We start from the raw sequence: 12,500 nt of genomic DNA on the forward strand, positions 1-12,500 counted from the left end.
TTGAACAACCTGCTACCAAATCCCAGGTATATTTTGGACCAATGGTAAATATGTTGAGGATAAATAAAGCAAAGAAGACTCAAGATTTCTCCCCTTGCGTCGCCGTCCGCCAGAGCCAGTGTTGAAGGAGTGAGGTAAAGTTTCGATATCACATACAAGCAAAGAAGGATGAAGCAGCAGAGCCTGCAGGTGCCCCACCCCACCCCCGCGCACAGGTTCTCTAGATATCTACCTACACCTCCTCTCTTTCTCTCTCTCTTCCCCCTTCCTTTCCCCCTGCTTTCTCTATTTGCGTCTACCCACCGAGAGCATTCCCTTTAAAGGAACGATTGTCTGAAACCCGATACCCATGCTGCATATGAGAGATAGAGCTAGCGAAACGAGGAAAGAGAAGGCGAGAGGGGTAGCGAGGAGAATGGAAGTATGGGTGGAAGAAGATAGAGACGCTGAAAAAAAGAGGGATGAGGAAAATGAAAAGGATGGCTGCAGATGGAGTTGTAACTCCGTAGATAGGTAAATTGATAGGAGGGGGTAGGTATAAGAATGCTCGCATGAGGAGGAGGGCAGCCAAATGATTAGCAGAAAGAAACAACAGGTAAATGTTAAGATAGATACAAATAATATATATATATATATATATGTGTGTGTGTGTGTGTGTGTGTGTGTGTGTGTGTGTGTGTGTGTGTGTGTGTGTGCCTAATTCATATAATCACATAAATAGTATACGAAGATATAATCTTATGCGTAAATTTTCCGTATTTACTTCAATAGTGCTCAATACATAGGCAGAGCTAGGTAATGAGTTATGCAAACATATATGGCAATTAGGCTACACAGAATGGTAAGCGTAGCTTAATTGCCATCCGAATCAAAACAACAGATCCTACAAATGCAAAAAGTTAAAAAAAAAAAAAAACTTTAAGATAGTGCATTAACAATAATAAATAAAAATGTTACTTATATAAGGATTTTACTGCAGTTTCAGGGATTGTCCAATATTATAAGTTAAATCTTTAAAGCTTCTTCTCATTCGAAAAAACAATTCAAACTTTAATTATTAGTGTTATATATATGTGTGCGTATGTGTATAATGTATATTATATACACACGCATATGTGTGTGTATTATATATATATATATATATATATATATATATATATATATATATATATCGCAAGTAAGCTGCACAGGGGTTCATGTTTCATTCCCAGAGAAAATTAAAAGACTTGCCACAATTACACTACTTAAGTATAAAGCACTGCGTAAGTAACGACTATATATATTATATATACGCATTATATGTCTGCATACACAAATTATATATATATATATATATATATATATATATATATATATATATATATTATATACACACACATATATAGTATGTATAAAATATAGAGGGTGTGAGAGGACTTGGTCTTTTGGCCAAGATCAAAGTGTAGTATCTGTTCTTCAGATGCTGCACTTCACTTTCTTGTTCTCTTTCGGTGGAGGAGCAGTCCTTCACGACTGAGACAATTTTTTTATTTTTGTACATTTTCTCCACGTTAAAAAACGACCCTGGTGTCTAACTCTGTCCCGTGGGGAGGCATTATAAATAGGTATATATATATATAATATACTTGTATAAATATTGTTACAGTCACTTGTTCATCATTATTTTTCATGGTATTATACTTTATAATAACTGTATTGAACAATATTTGAATCTCACTCTCTCTCTCTCTCTCTCTCTCTATATATATATATATATATATATATATATATACATATAAGCACACACATACACACACACACATATGCTAGATTACTGCTTTCCTTTCATTCTAAAATTTATATGATGTTAAAACATAATAAATCTTTACTTCTATATTATTCTTACACTCAACATAGATATAAATAGTCATATTTGTTTTCTATCTAATTTACGTAAGTGCTTACGGTGTGCACGAGTAAGCTGCGCAAATTAAGTAAACTTAAGTCACGATTTTTCTAAAAAAAAAAAACAAACAATAGAGAGAGATATAGATGCCTCAGTGAATTAGAAATTACAATAAATTAGAAAAATTAAAATGGATTTTTGTTCAAAACATAATTCAAACCCTAAATCAAGGAATATTTTAACATGTAATTTCCGTTAATTGTCATCTTTCTGACACTTTTTACAGTCTTACTCCGTTCCGAATATTACAGTTTTTTTTTAATCTTTTTCCATTAACGAAACGTATTATAGTAAGTTAAAAAAAATTACTGATTATTTTCCTTTGGAGAAAAAAAAAAGCAACTAATTTTCACAACTTCATGGAATAAGGAAAAATCGTTTGTACCCTGTATTCCTTATTTTTTAACAATAAATTCTATAAATGTAGAGATTGTAACTAATTTAATTCTCCTCATATTATATATATATATATATATATATTCAAATTAGTCTATTTTGGCCCCTAGAAAATGATAGCTCGACAATAAATTTATATAATTCGGTGACTTTTGTATGTTGTATCTCAGTCGTCGATGCCGTTTAGTTCTTTCAAAGAGATTTCGAATTCTAATCTCAAGATCACACATTTTTTTATGCGACAATTTCTTGTCACCGACTTTCTTCATCTATTCTATTCCTTTCTCTCATTCTCTTTTCTTTTTTCTTTTTTTCTTCCTTTTACTTGTCCCTGTCTCTCTCTTTTTTTCTTTCGGTCATCTATCCGGCCAAAGATAGATGGAACCAAAAAGATGTAGCGAGAGACAAGGACTGATAAAAGTTAGAAAAATATTAAGAAAGAAAGAGAGAGAGAGAGGGGGGGAGGAGGGAAAGAGAGAGAGAGAGAGAAATAATAAGACATAGCGAGAGGAAGAGAAAGGAATCTAGGAGGAAAAGTAATAGTAAGACAGACAGAAAGAGAGGGGGTAAGTGTGTGCATGAGAGGGAGTAACAGCGAGTGAGTGTTCAAATATTATCTATCTATCTATCTCTCTATATATATTATTGATATATATATCATTTGAAAATAGGCAACGTTTGATTATCGATATATATATATATATATATATATATATATATATATATATATATATATATATATATATATAAGGAGACAGTAGGTTAAATAAAATGCTTGTTATAATAAACCCTTGTCGGAAAACATTTAACACATACTCTATTTAGTATACTGTTAGCACATCCTTCATCCTTCATACACACATACACATATATATATATAACAGATAAATATATGTGGGAGCGTGAATGCAAGCTTTATATATATTATAGGTGTAAAAGTTCTTTAGCGTTTTATCTTCATTAAATCCTGCCATTTGCTAAATTTAGAACTACACTTAATCACTGTAAAGTAAGTTAACAGTAGTTACTTGTTCCAAATGATAAGAAAATTCAATGTATATGTAGAGTGTTGCATCAGCGAAAACGTCCTATATAATTTGTTGTTTGCGTTAAGTGGAAATCATAGATTAAGATTAAGATATTAACACATTTAGAAAGCGGGACATCATTGTACTACTAATACACAGTTAAAACATTGTTTTACAAGACACGTGAGTGTAAAGATAAAGTTTTTGCCTTAGCTGAACAGGTTTATGCTAAAAGAATGTTAAACTGACCGAGCAAGTGCTTACCAATTTATGCGTTGCAGATGCCTGTAAATGCGCCTTAACATTATGTTGGTGCTTGTGAATGTTATCTCTAATCTACGAATCAAACAAATATTGCGTATAATTCTCCCTTTACGCAAACGACACATTTTATAGGACATTTGGGTCTATGCAAGTCTTTATGTATTCGATAGAGTATATATATATATATATATATATATATATATACACAATTAGTCAAATAAATAGTCAAAGTAAACCAACAGAAAACGCGGGGTGTCTCCGTGTTTTAATCGCTACAATAGAATAATATGCTTCCATATTAAATTGTCACCTTATATCCCTATTCAAAAAATAAGATTCCAAAATTATTTAGGAGTATCTGAGCATTTAGCATTTGGACCTTACACTCAAGGGCAAAGTTAGACACAAGGTCAGATTTTAAATGTGGATAAATCCGATCACTATGGATGAGAACACAAATATCTGTATAGTTTATATATATATATATATATATATTTTATAAATTACTAACTAGCTCTACCTTCGTATTGAGCACTTTTGAAATAAATACTTAAAGTTTACGCATAAATCTATATCTTCGCATATTATTTTTATGTGAGTAAATGAAGTATATATATATATATATATATATATATATATATATATATATATATATATATATATATATGAACTTCATTAATAAATAAAATGGACCTCTAATTTCATTTGTTGCAATATAAAATTTCCACGAGTTATTATATCATTTTCAAGTTTATTCTCGGTTCAATTCTTAAAAATATTTCAGAGCATTTGTACTACAAACATGATATCATATTCTATTAAATACCATCCGGTAGCTCCCAGAAATGCCCTCACGATTCGCATTTTTACCATTATTTTTAACTTGCGTAGTTCCACTAGAAAATAATTTATATATATAGGTTAAAAGATCACATTATTGAAATCTTTTCAGACTGAAGAGAAAAGAAGAAACGAAGAAAACGAATCTCGACTAGAGTTAGAATAGCCATTAATTGTTCTGGTGCCAAAGAAAAAAAAGTTCTAGAAAACTTCTCACCAATTGCGCAAATATCTCTACTTTCCTCCAAGAAGGGCGTCCTGCATGTCGATTTGAAGACCGTATGTGAGTGGCTGCTGCTGTTGGTGCTGCTTAACTTTCTATTTATACTCCTCCGTACCCGATATCCCACCCCTACCACCAATCCAGCTCTCCTTCCACCCCTTCCCAAACTTTGATAAGTATTCACCTGGCAGGTAGGTAGGTAGGCACTACGGCGGACCAAATAAAGAGGTAGCCTAAAACACTGATATGGCGGGGGCGGGTTACAGATATCGAGCTAAAAGGACACCAGTTGGCATATTTGGAGACATAGTGCGTTTAGAGAAGTTGAGGACCTATTGCAAACTGTTATAAAGACAGATTAAGTACGTATATTTACTATATATATTTACATACATATATACATATATATATATATATATAAGTACATACATATATATATAAGTATATACATATATATATAAGTATATGTATATGCATATATATATATATAAGTATATGTATTTATATAAAATGGGTTAAGAAATTCCAACGAAAGAAAGATGCATATTTAAATAAGGGAGTAGTCACCAACAATGTGTATATTTTAATATTATTTTATTATTCCGTGTTTTGGGTTTTTTCATTGAGAATTATGTTTGGACCATTGTAATAATATATATAAGTATATGTATATACATATATATATATAAGTATATGTATATACATATATATATATGTAAGTATATGTATATATATATGTAAGTATATGTATATACATATATATAAGTATATGTATATACATATATATAAGCATATGTATATACATATATATATAAGCATATGTATATACATATATATATAAGTATATGTATATACATATATATATAAGTATATGTATATACATATATATATAAGTATATGTATATACATATATATATAAGTATATGTATATACATATATATATAAGTATATGTATATACATATATATAAGTATATGTATATACATATATATATATAAGTATATGTATATACATATATATATATAAGTATATGTATATACATATATATACGTATATGTATATACATATATATACGTATATGTATACATATATAAGTATATGTATATACATATATATACGTATATGTATACATATATAAGTATATGTATACATATATATATGTATATCTATACAAATATATATCACGTATAAAGTAGATGTATATGTACTCACATTCATATATATATATATATATATATATATATATATATGACGTGGAGGACCGAATTAAAACAGTAGAGCATAAATAAACAACCGAATAGTTTAAAGTTAGGACGATATAAGTTCATATAACGTTGAAATATATAAATCTTCTAAATATATATGTATAATGTTTATATAGATAATATAATATACAAATATAATGTTCATATGGATAAATATAATATACAAATATAATGTTGATATAAATAAATTCAAGGCATTAACAATATTGATATAATAAGTCTCTTACATATACAATATTTATATAAATAAATCTCATACATAAATTTTTATATATAGATAAATCTTATATATGTATCACATTTATATAGAGAAATCTTATATATGTCTAATATTTGTATAGATAAATCTCATACATCTATAATATTTTATATAGATAAATCACATACATACATAATATTTATATAGATAAATCTCATACATATATAATTTATATATATATATATAAATCTCATACATATATAATTTATATATATATAAATCTCATACATATATAATTTATATATATATAAATCTCATACATATATAATTTATATATATATAAATCTCATACATATATAATTTATATATATATATATAAATCTTATACATATATAATTTATATATATATATAAATCTTATACATATATAATTTATATATATATATAAATCTTATACATATATAATTTATATATATATATAAATCTTATACATATATAATTTATATATATATAAATCTTATACATATATAATTTATATATATATAAATCTTATACATATATAATTTATATATATATAAATCTTATACATATATAATTTATATATATATAAATCTTATACATATATAATTTATATATATATAAATCTTATACATATATAATTTATATATATATATAAATCTCATACATATATAATTTATATATATATAAATCTTATACATATATAATTTATATATATATATAAATCTCATACATATATAATTTATATATATATATAAATCTTATACATATATAATTGTTATATATATAAATCTCATACATATATAATTGTTATATATATAAATCTCATACATATATAATTGTTATATATATAAATCTCATACATATATAATTGTTATATATATAAATCTCATACATATATAATTGTTATATATATAAATCTCATACATATGTAATTGTTATATATATAAATCTCATACATATGTAATTGTTATATATATAAATCTCATACATATACAATTTTATATATATAAATCTCATACATATGTAATTTATATGTATAAATCTCATACATATATAATTTTATATATATAAATCTCATACATATATAATTTTATATATATAAATCTCATACATATACAATTTTATATATATAAATCTCATACATATATAATTTTATATATATAAATCTTATACATATATAATTTTATATATATAAATCTCATACATATATAATTTTATATATATAAATCTCATACATATATAATTTTATATATATAAATCTCATACATATATAATTTTATATATATAAATCTCATACATATATAATTTTATATATATAAATCTCATACATATATAATTTTATATATATAAATCTCATACATATATAATTTTTATATATATAAATCTCATACATATGTAATATATATATAAAATCTCATACATATATAATTTTTATATATATAAAATCTCATACATATATAATTTTATATATATAAATCTCATACATATATAATTTTATATATATAAATCTCATACATATATAATTTTTATATATATAAATCTCATACATATGTAATATATATATATAAAATCTCATACATATATAATATTTTATATATATAAATCTTGCACATGTATGAAAATTATATAGATAAATCTTATATATGTTGAAAATTTATATTTATAAATCATATATGTTGAAAATTTATATTTATAAATCATAAAAGTATAAAATTCATATAGATAAATCATATATGTATAAAATTTATATAGATAAATCATATATGTTGAAAATTTATATTTATAAATCATATATGTTGAAAATTGATATAGATAAATCATATATGCATAAAATTTATATAGATAAATCATATATGTAGAAAATTTATATTTATAAATCATACATGTATAAAATTGATGTAGATAAATCATGTATGTTGAAAATTTATATAGATAAATCTTATATATGTTGAAAATTTATATAGATAAATCTTATATATGTGGAAAATTTATATAGATAAATCTTATATATGTGGAAAATTTATATAGATAAATTTTATGTCTATAATATTTATATAGATAATTTTATATATGTATAATTTTCACATAGATAAATCTCATATATGTATAATATTTATATAGGTAAATTTTATATATGTATAGTATTTATGTAGATAAATCTCATATATGTATATTATTTACATAGATAAATTTTATATGTGTATATATATTGTTTATATTAATATCATATACGTATTTTTTTTTTTTGAGAGACTTGAAAGTGTCAAAACATTTATTTATGTAAATATTAACATAAAATCTTCGCACTCGAATCTAGGAGGATTTTATTACGTCTAAGTATGTACTAAGACTAATACAAATGTATGGATCCCCTTCAACTTTCAACTTCACATTTTTATTTCGTGATAAAATCGGACAAATGCCTATTGCTTTTCCTACCAAAATTATTAGTGAAATCTAAATTCGTAGTTTTTTAAAGAGATTTTCAAGATCATACTAACTTAACGGCCAGGTGAAAAGCTAAAAATCTAACTAGTTGCTTCTAACTTTTTATAGTTATATTTACTGTTGGGACCTGTAGAAATTCGACGATGCTTTCTACACTAATAAATCAATAAGGATATCTCTGTTGAAATAATAAATGCCTACTTATTAATAATATTAAGAAAAAAAAATGTTATTATCAATTTTTAGCTAATAAAGACTTCCTCTACGCAGAATCGATAATAGGTAAAATAAAATAGGAGCCGCCACTCAACTTCGATCCAAAGACACGTGTAAAATGGATATGAAAGAGGTCGATATTGAGGTTGGAAACTGAGAGGCACTTGCTGACCAGTGCGACCTGTGAAAGCACCCGGTCCCTAGCGGTCTCAAGAGAGACAAGGATAATCTCAAGTCATGGCAAGAAAAGCGAGCCCGACGCAAAGAACGACTGCAGCGCCCGCCAATAGTCTCCCTCATTCAGGACACAGAATCAAAATTAGACATGATTAATGGAGGCCATTGAGAGCAAATAAAACGAATTTTTTTTTTTATTTAGAATTGTTGCAATTCAATTTTACCATAAAAATGATTGGCAGCTAAATATTTTTCGAACCAATGAGACGAATGTCGCTTTTGAAAATAGAGATTATAAATCGCATCGTATTAGTTGACAGGACATTTTTAATTTAGCTTCATCAAATTAGCCACCAATCAACGATATCATTTTTTAAATGAGTGTGAAAGGTGATAACGTACGTATGAAAGCGATACGGTACATTTGAACGTGAAATCCCTTAGCTTGTTCTTATCATTATATCGATTTTTACATTCCTTTAATAAAACTAATATCGATAATAAATTAGTAAAATAAATCGATAGTGTTCTTATACATATTATCTAGAAATCCACCAAATTCTACTTTTTAATTTCTATATTTTATTTTTATATTTATCATATATTTTTATGCATGTTTTTTTTGTAGTTTAATTGTATATTGATTCTTCTCTACCATCGTATATATATATATATATATATATATATAAAATTTTAGTCATTCAATAAAATTTTTAAAATTTATAACGCGAAATGGTTAAATTTCAAATCAAAAGATTTTTATTATTCTATGTAAGACAGAGAATACATTATTATTACTCTTTATCCTATATAAAGAGTTATAATATTTCAAATGTATTCTTTGTCTTACATAGAATAATAAAAATCTCCTTTATTCTGAAGTATATATGTATATATATATATGTATATATATATATATATATATATATATATTATAAACTTGTTCTCTTCGAATGAGGAGCATTAAGCTTTTAAATTCTATAGTCTAAAGAGTTTTTTTCTTTTTCCTTGTTGATTGGATTATCAAATAAGTGCGATACAAATTAAATATTAAAAGGAAGGAATCGTTTTTTTTTTTCTGAATCATGAAAGTCAGCAATAAATACAATCAATACACAATCATTAAAAAAAAACAATTTTAAAAAAAGCAAATAAATTGCAACAAACGTTAAAAATGAAAACATGTTACAAAAATATAAGGGGGGAACAAAAGGTGAGGTCAAATTAGTTAAAAAAAATAATCTCGGAAATGTAACGGTTAGATGATAAGGTACAAAATCTCAATCTACTTTTTAGCCGCCATTTTGTTTTGTTCGTCGTTCTAAACTTATTGTTCTACATAACGAACGTTTCGTAAAAATTATACTTAATAATAATAATGATAATAATAATAAGAAATACTTTTATCATTTGATCTCCGTCTGAAGGATGTGCGTTCGATCAATAATTTTGTTTTACAAATTTTAATGCATTTTTTGTTGTTGTTAAACTAATATAAGGTATTTAATAATATTCATTTAAAAATCTAATATAAGCGTTTAATTAGAAACGTCGTCTCTTTTCTTTCTGTTTCTACGGTTTTTGTCTTTGTCTTTTTTTTTTTTTTTTTTGCCCCTCGTCATTTTATTTTCTCCTCCTTTTTTCTTTCTTTTTTTTTTTTTTACTAATTACAAAATTTCCGTTCGTATAATCGTCGCCATTTTGAAAATGTAAGTTTCGTTGCTATCAATTTAAAGTCCAAATTTGAATCAAGACCTTTTTTATTAGAAAGCCTCGTAAAGTCCACATTTGAATTACGCAGTCTTTTTTTCAAATTATCTGTTTATTTTATTTTTGTCTTCTTGTTTGTAATGAATTTGTCAATCAAAAAAAAAAAATCCCTTTTTGAATTTCTTCTTGTAACATTGTAAGCAGCCTCTAACGTTAGCACCGCCTGCAACAATGTTCCATATTAGGCTCTGTTAAGTCCAATGAGAGCATCACCGTCTCTGCTGTTTGATTCTTCAAGGTTGTCTTCTTTAGGTATAACGTTTCCAAAGAATATCGTCAGTTGGTTGAGGAGGGTACTTTCAACGTTGGTATATACTCAAATAAAAGTAGTATCTGGTCCGAAATAAAGTAGTATTTTTTCCGTCTTTTTTAAAAATCTTTATAAAGGTTTTTGTTGTTGGTGGTGTTTGTTTGTTTGTATCTCCTCGCTTTGTAAAGTTCCACGGGAGGATGGTATTCAATAGTTACAGCCACCGTAAAAAGGTCGAAAGACTATAGACCTTACGGGTCGCCATAAAGAAAAGTCATATCATCTGGCAATTGTCCTTTCTCGTCGGTTTCGGCACACTTTGCGCGTTTTAACCGAGAATCTCAAAGCAACAATAATCAAGACGAAAAGCCGCAAGAAAGACACGCGAACTTGTCGACGGTAGAGCAACTGTCGAAGAATACTGAGCACCAGTAAAAGGAGAAGCACAAGAAGAAGGGCGAACGAGGAGGTGAGCAAACAGGTTGCGTTCGAGTTGGTAAAGAGTCGCACTGGGTGCCTGTTCGAGTAAAAACTCATTGGCTTTTTTTTTTCAGCTTTGGAACTAAATTAGTATAAAGAATACACTATTTTTTGTTACAAATACAGTATAGCATTTAGAAGTTAATAGTTTATAAAGTAGACAAGTCATATGTTTTTCATGCTTTGTTTTTTTTTCTATGGTTATATATATATATATATATATATATATATATATATATATATATATATATAAGAATTCATTTTTTTTCTTCTATTTATCTTTTTTCATTTTTCTTTTTATATGAAATTCAGGTATGAATAAGCAAATGGTTGGGCATGCCAATGTAAAACAAATTAGGGTTGAATAAAACTTATAATACTAACTATTAATATAATTATTAAATAAAAGATTAAATAATTATAAGAGTTATGAGATCATATAGTTAAATGACAAAAAAAAAAGAAGGTTCAGATAGGAAGCAAAAGAATATCTCATAACTATATTAATTTATATGAAACAAGAAATATAATATATATATATATATATATATATATATATATATATATATTATATTATATTATATTATATATACAGGGTAATAAGAAAAAGTAAAAGTGAGTAAAAAGTAAATAATATGTTGACATTTGAAAGAGAAAGTAAAAATAAAAGTATACTTAATAAATAATAATGATGACAATTGTTGGGGGGACAGCAAAAAAAAAAAAAAAAAAAAAAAAGAGTAAAAGGACTCAGACACGCACACCAGAGGTTGTAAGGCAGGAGTCGAAAGGTAAAACAAAAGTAATAGACTTATGATGAGAGTGTTCACACGTAGCAGGTTATTATAATAGTCCAAGCGAAGAGAAATACTTACGGTCAAAAAAGCTGTTCTGACTGACAAACTCTGGCAACGCAGAATATATATATGCTCGTTACCTACAAGTTTGAGAGACGCTCGCTATTCATTAGTCGGCAGCTG

At 26.0% G+C, this 12,500-nt stretch overlaps 1 protein-coding gene across 32 annotated transcripts in view; it reads right to left on the bottom strand.

Moving 5' to 3' along the window:
• The window catches only part of LOC145265579 (uncharacterized), a 101,482-nt gene that overhangs the window by 88,737 nt on the left and 245 nt on the right, over positions 1–12,500 (bottom strand). For 19 of the 32 annotated variants that reach the window (XR_013864678.1, XM_080121569.1, XM_080121577.1 and 16 more), the window contains exon 1: positions 12,396–12,500. This exon is cut by the window's right edge. The gene's annotated coding sequence lies outside the window, so the exon portion shown is untranslated. Of the gene's footprint in view, positions 303–4,690; positions 4,905–12,282 lie in introns of those variants that run through there. The other 13 variants (XM_080121584.1, XM_080121562.1, XM_080121560.1 and 10 more) reach the window with 7 other exon arrangements.

This window comes from Euprymna scolopes, chromosome 40 (genome assembly GCF_053919585.1).
Source record: "Euprymna scolopes isolate OS-2025 chromosome 40, ASM5391958v1, whole genome shotgun sequence".
NCBI classification, from domain to species: domain Eukaryota; kingdom Metazoa; phylum Mollusca; class Cephalopoda; order Sepiida; family Sepiolidae; genus Euprymna; species Euprymna scolopes.